The sequence below is a fragment of the Sciurus carolinensis genome, chromosome 3, assembly GCF_902686445.1.
Source record: "Sciurus carolinensis chromosome 3, mSciCar1.2, whole genome shotgun sequence".
In the NCBI taxonomy this organism is placed as follows: domain Eukaryota; kingdom Metazoa; phylum Chordata; class Mammalia; order Rodentia; family Sciuridae; genus Sciurus; species Sciurus carolinensis.
In genome coordinates this window covers 172,233,557-172,240,189 of record NC_062215.1, presented here as the reverse complement: position 1 = coordinate 172,240,189, position 6,633 = coordinate 172,233,557, and the positions used below count along the sequence as shown (strand labels likewise).

General features: G+C 38.1%; 1 pseudogene; it reads left to right on the top strand.

Annotated features, from left to right (window-relative positions):
* Positions 1-5,220: 5,220 nt before the first annotated feature.
* LOC124981100 (trafficking protein particle complex subunit 2-like protein) lies at positions 5,221-5,628 on the top strand (annotated as a pseudogene).
* The last annotated feature ends 1,005 nt before the right edge of the window (positions 5,629-6,633 follow it).

The following is a 6,633-nucleotide window of genomic DNA, read 5'->3' as shown; positions in this document are numbered from 1 at the left end:
CAATATTCTGCCTTTGGTTTTTTGAGATTGGCTTATTTCACTTAGCATGATAGCCTTCTGTAGCATCCATTTACGGTGTAATACCATAATTTCATTCTTCTTTATGGCTGAGTAATATTCCATTGTGTATACATACCACATTTTTGTTATCCATTCATCTATTGAAGGGCACCTAGGTTGGTTCCAGAGCTTAACTATTATGAATTGAGCTGTTATGAACATTGATGTGGCTGCGTCACTATAGTATGCTGATTTTAAATCCTTCAGATATATGCCAGGAAGTGGGATAACTGGGTCAAATGGTGGTTGTAGTCCAAATTTTCTGAGGAATCTCCATACTGCTTTCCAGAGTGGTTGCACCAATTTAAGTCCCACCAGCAATGTATGAGTGTACCTTTTCCCCACATCCTCTCCAACATTTATTGTTGCTTATAATCTTGATAATTGCCATTCTGACTAGAGTGAGATGAAATCCCAGTGTAGTTTTAATTTGCATTTCTCTAATTACTAGAGATGTTGAACATATTTTCACATATTTGTTGACCATTCATATTTCTTCTGTGAAGTACCTGTTCAGTTCCTTTGCCCATTTATTGATTGGGTTATTTGTGTTTTTTGGTGTTAAGTTTTGTGAGTTCTTTATATATCCTGGAGATTAAGGTTCTATCTGAGGTGCATGTGGCAAAGATTTTCACCCATTCTGTAGACTTTCCTTCACATTTTTAATTGTTTCCTTTGTTGTGAAGAAGCTTTATAGTTTATACCATCCCATTTATTAATTCTTGATTTTACTTCTTGTACTTTAGGAGTCTTGTTGAGGAGGTTAGTTCCTAAATCAACATGATAGATTTAGGCCTACTTTTTCTTCCATTGGGCACAGGGTCTCTGGTCTAAAACCTTGGTCCTTGATTCGCTTAGAATTGAGGTTTTTGCAGGGTGAAAGATAGGAGTAATATTTCATTTTACTACATATGGATTTTCAGTTTTCTCAGCGCCCTTAAAGAGGCTATCTTTTCTCCAATGAATGTTTATAGCACCTTTGTCTAGTACGAGGTAACTGTATTTATGTGAGTTTGTCTCCGTATCTTCTATTCTGTACCATTAGTCTTCGTGTCTGTTTTGGTGCCAATACCAAGTTGTTTTTGTTACTATAGTTCTGTAGTATAATTTAAGGTCTGGTATTGTGGTGCCTCCTGCTTTACTTTCCTTGCTGAGGATTGCTTTTGCTATTCTGGGCCTGTTATTTTTCCAAATGAATTTCATAATGGCTTTTTCTATTTCCATAAAGAACATCACTGGAAACTTAGTAGGAATTGCATTAAATCTGAATAACACTTTTGGTAGTACAGCCATTTTGAAAATATTAATTCTGCCTATCCAAAAACATGAGAGAGCTTTCCATCTTCTAACATCTTCTTCAATTTCTTTCTTTAGTGTTCTGTAGTTTTCACTGTAGAGGTCTTTCACCTTTTCCATTAGATTGATTTCAAAATATTTTATTTCCTTTGAGGCTATTGTGAATGGGATAGTTTTCCTAATTTCTCTTTCAGTTGATTCATCACTGATGTATAGTAGTGCAAATATTCTATATATGTCCATTAAGTCTAAATTATTATTATTATTATTATTATTATTATTTTGTGGTGCTGGGGATTGAACCCAGAGCCTTGTACATGCAAGGCAAGCACTCTACCAACTGAGCTATATCCCCAGCCCAAGTCTAAATTATTAATTTTTTTAGCTCTACAGCTTCTTTATTTGTATTATTATTATTATTATTAGTATTAGTATTAGTATTAGTATTTTGAGGATCTATCCAGTGCTGAGAGAAGTATGTTAAGTCACCCAATATTATTGTGTTGTGGTCTTTTGCATCTTGGAATTGAGAAGAGTTTGTTTGATGTACACAAATGCTCCATTGTTTGGGGCATAAATATTTATGATTGTTTTGTCTTGTTCATGTATAATTCTCTTAAGCAATATTTTAATATTTAGAACTTCTTTGTCTCTTCTGATAAACTTTGACTTGAAGTCCACTTTATCTGATATGAGGATTGTTTATGAGATCCACGGGAATAGTATTTTTTTCCCATCCTTTTACTTTCAGTCTGTGGATGTCTTTGCCTATGAAGTGAGTCTCCTGGAGGCAGTGTATGTTTGGGTCTTGTTTTTTAATCCAATCTGCCAGTCTGTGTCTTTTGATTGATCAGTTTAGGCCATTTACCTTCAATGTTATTACTGAGATATGATTTTTACTTCCTGTCATTTTAATTTATTTCTGGTTTTTAATTTGAATTGGTTTATCCATTGGTTCACTGTTCTTTTGGTGTAGTTCCTCCCTTTGCTGGTTTTCACTTTTTAAAAAATTTCTTCTCATGAAATATCTTAGTGTGTTTTGTAGTGCAGTCCTTCTAGTTGTGAATTCTTTTAACCTTTGTTTATCATGGAAGATTTTTATTTCATCAATTCTGAAGCTTAATTTTTCTGGAAGTAGTTTTCTTGGCTGCATCCATTTTTGTTCAGATCTTGGTATGTACTATTCCATGACCTCCTAACTTTAAAGCTCTGGGTTGAGATATGGCTGAGATCTAGATTAGTTTCCCTCTAAATATTACCTGTCATTTTCTCTGGCAGCCTTTAAAACTCTATCCTTATTCTGTATGTTAGGTATTTTCATTATAATATGCCTTACTGTGAGTATGTTGTACTTTTGTACATTTAGGGTCCTGTAAACCTCCTGTATTTGATTCTTCCATTTCATTCTTTAGGTTTGGGAAATTTTCTGATATCATTTCATTGAAAAGATTATAAATTCCTTTGGTTTGTCTCTCCAAGTCTTCATTTATCCCAATAAATCTTAAATTTGGTCTTTTCAGGTTATCCCATATTTCTTGGAAGTTCTGTTCATGGTCTCTTAACATCTTTTCTCCATGGTCAACTTTGTTTCAAGATTATATATTTTGTCTTCATTGCTTGAAATTGTCTTCCATGTGATCCAGTCTATTGATGATACTTTCAATTGAATTCTTAATTTGTTTTATTGATTCCTTCATTTCAATGATACCTGGCTGTTTTTTTTTTTTTTTTTCAGAATCTCTATCTCTTTATTGAAGTGATCTTTTGCTACCTGTATTTGCTCTCCTACATCATCCTTTACTTTGCAGATCAGTTTAATTATGTATGTTCTAAACCCCTTCTCTGACATTTCTTCCACTGTGGTGTTGATGGATTCTGTTGGAGTATCTTGGTTTATTTTGGGGTGATTTATTCCCTTGCTTTTTCATGTTGTTTGTGTGTCTACCCATCTAACAGTATGGATCTGAGGCAGTAGAGTTTCTACCCTGTGGACTTAGAGAGTCCCTGAAGGTTTCCACTGCCTCACTGTTTAGGGAAGACAAATAATAACGATAACCAATGCAAACAATATATAGCATTAAACCAGATAGTTCCTACTATGACATCTATAATGTTAATTAATGTTAATTATCCCAATAAACAGAAGTGATATGATCAGTTATTGCTTATAGTAAAAACAGCAAGCTTGTAAAAGGGTTTACAATTTCAAGTAGTAGACAGGGAGTGAACAGAAGTGATACAGGATTGTGAGAAAGGAGGAAAGAGGATGGAATTAAACATTAAAGGAAGAGTGAAAGAGGGAACAATAGAGATTGGCTGTTAGTGGAAGAAAAGAAAGAATGAGAATCAAGGGAAACAGGTTAGAGAAAAAATATAAAGTAAAAAATTTTAAAAAGAAAAAGAAAACAAACAAAACTAAAATACACTAATCAAACATCCTAGTCTTCAAAAAACTGATCCATGAAAAATGACTGGCTTCAAAAATGCTAGAAATGAGAAACAAAACAAATATGAGTATGTATAAATGTCCATGTACCATTAAGGTCACAATTAAACAGAGAAAAGAAAAGAAAAAGAAAAAAGAGAAAAAAATTCTGGATGAAAAGTTAACGAATTCTTTCTGTTGGAGTTCAAAATATTCTCAGCTTCGCTTCTCAGCAGGGTTAGATGGAGTCAGCTGGAGTGCTATGCTCCACCCAGTGGACTGCTGGAGTGAGAGGTGATCCTGTAGACAGAGTTCCTGAGGCAGGGCTAAGGTTTGTGAGCTACAGGTTCTTGGCTGAATGCCAATTGGTCTGGAGATTTTAAATCAGCACACCTCCAGGGCCCAGTAATTGCTGGTCCCTGCTGGAAGACTACACCCCAGGGATTTCCCCTAGGTTCCACTTGTGTGGTGATGGAGCCAATTCTTAGTCTCCTAAGTCACCTGCAGACCCCAGGTTTCGTGGTCTTGACTTCAATCTCCAAACACAATCTCTCCTGCCCCCATCCTTCTGAGTTCCCAGCCTGATATGTCTCTTCCAGCTGGTCCTGCAAGTAGCAAGATTGGAGAGAGAGGGGTAGAGCCAGTGGGTTTCCACAAACAGTTGTCCCCTCTCTCCATGTTTGATTTTCTTCTGGTCGTATAGGCACACTCTGTGTCATGCAGTGTGGGTTTGCCAGGCCTGTATTTCAGGCCAAACTTGGGTTTTCCAGGAATTGGCTTCCTCAGCTGCTGACCTCTGTGCCATGGCTGCAGTATGGTTCCTTCCTTTACCTTCCAGTCGCCACCTGGAGATGGCAGCTTCTTTCCCACACAAGGGTATTATGCAACGCACCTTTCAGTTTAATCAGGCAATTTCCTTGATCTCTCAATGCTCTGTACCTAGACATGCCTCAGGTGTCCTAAAAATGCAGGTTCCTTTAATTCCCTTATCTCTTCACTTTGCTCATGAAGGGAATACTCTGTCTGGTGCTTCCAGCCCAGTAGCTGCAGTATTATTTTATTATATTCAACCTTCTGAGTCCCTGATCTGCTTTGAATGTCCAGTTTTAAAATCAAGTAAAGTCCCCCTCACATGCTTTTTTATTTTTTTATTTTTTTTATTTTTTTGTTCACCCATCTTGCTGAGACGCTGCCTGTCAGCTTTCTTGGTTTCACACCATGAAGCAGTCAGGAAAGTGACCTCCTCTGTTCTGCCATTTTGAAAAACACTGTAATCATCTTTTCAGATAGATTTTTCTCTATGAAAGAGCAACTATATCTGAGATAGAAATGTGACCCCCAAAGAAGAGTGAATACATGCTTATTTTGCATTTATGATGGCAGACAGACCTCTACTCTCAGATAATAACAAAAGGTTGACTTTGGTGGGGCCTCCCAAGATGGTGGTGTGCATTGTGGTGATCACCAAGGGCCATTACCCTCTGTACAGCAGCAGCACCCCCGTGGAGAGCCAGCTGAATCCCACTACATGGTGCACACCTCCCTGGATGTGGTGGATGAGAAGATCAGCACCATGGAGAAGGCCCTTGTGGACCAGAGGGAGCTCTACCTGGCTTTGAGCTACCGGGCAAAGGAAAAGGTCTATGGCTACATAACCAACTCCAAGGTGAGGTTTGTCATGGTGGTGAATTCCTCCAATACAACCCTTCAAATCAATAAAATTCTGGAAGCTGCATTACTCCTACACAGATGTGATGTGCAACCCCTTTTATATCCCTGGGGACCACATCTGGTCCAGGGCCTTCGACAACATAGTGACGTCTAGGATAATGATCCAGGTGTGCTGAGAGGACTCTGCCCTGAAGAGATGCAGCCTGTGTAGAACTGTGCTTACAGACCTCCTCTTTTGTCATTTCTGTCCTGAATGTTGCAATGTGCCCCAGGAGCCAGGTGAGGCTTATGCAAGTTGTCTCTCCACTAAAGGCCTTTTGAGGTTAAAAAAAAAAAAAAATTAAAAAGTTGAATTTGTTTTCATCACTGTAAATAAGATTAAATGAGCTTTATGTAGTCTTACCTGTCTATTTTTCTTCACACAAAAAAACATGGTGGTAGGTGGTTGGAATTCAAAACATTCAAAGGCCTTACATATATTTCAGATTGTAAGGTCTGACCTTGGTCTTTCAAATGGTCCTATTATCCTGATTAATCTGTCTTAAATGAGCAGGTGTGCCACTTTTAGGTACATAATCCAGGTAAAGCCAAGAGAGTGTGTGTAGAACCACCACTGATGTTGGTTAGACTAAAGAGAAAGGTGGGGGAGGGATGCAGTTTGCAGCAGAAACAGAAGTTTAGATACAGGTGCACTCCAGACAGCTCAAGGGTGAGAAGAATGAAGTCCAAAAGGACCAGCTCAGCCTGAATTCAGCCCGTGAGAGCTACTACAGCCTTATCCATACACTAGGAAAGGAAGAGCGGGCTGATCAGGTTCAGCACCGCTAACCCTTCCACTTAATTCTTTGTTCTCCACACTGCTTCTCTCCCCAGGAATTTAAGTTATAGAGAGCAGCAACTTTCACTCAAGTGTTTGAAGTTCAATGAGTATTCAGTATAGGGCTTAAGTGAGGATCTGAGGATGCTGCATTTCAAGCAATCCTTGCCATCCTGAAATATGCTCAGGTTTCCCTTGACATGGTGCCAATGTCCTGTGAACTATATCTAAAGTGTCTCCTGAGGCTGACGATACTACATGTGACTCTAAAGTGAAATTAGATTTCTGCCATATTAGAAATGTCTTTCGATGTCATAATAGGTTCAAGAATCTCATATGAGATTGGCAAAGTAGTACCTGCTGA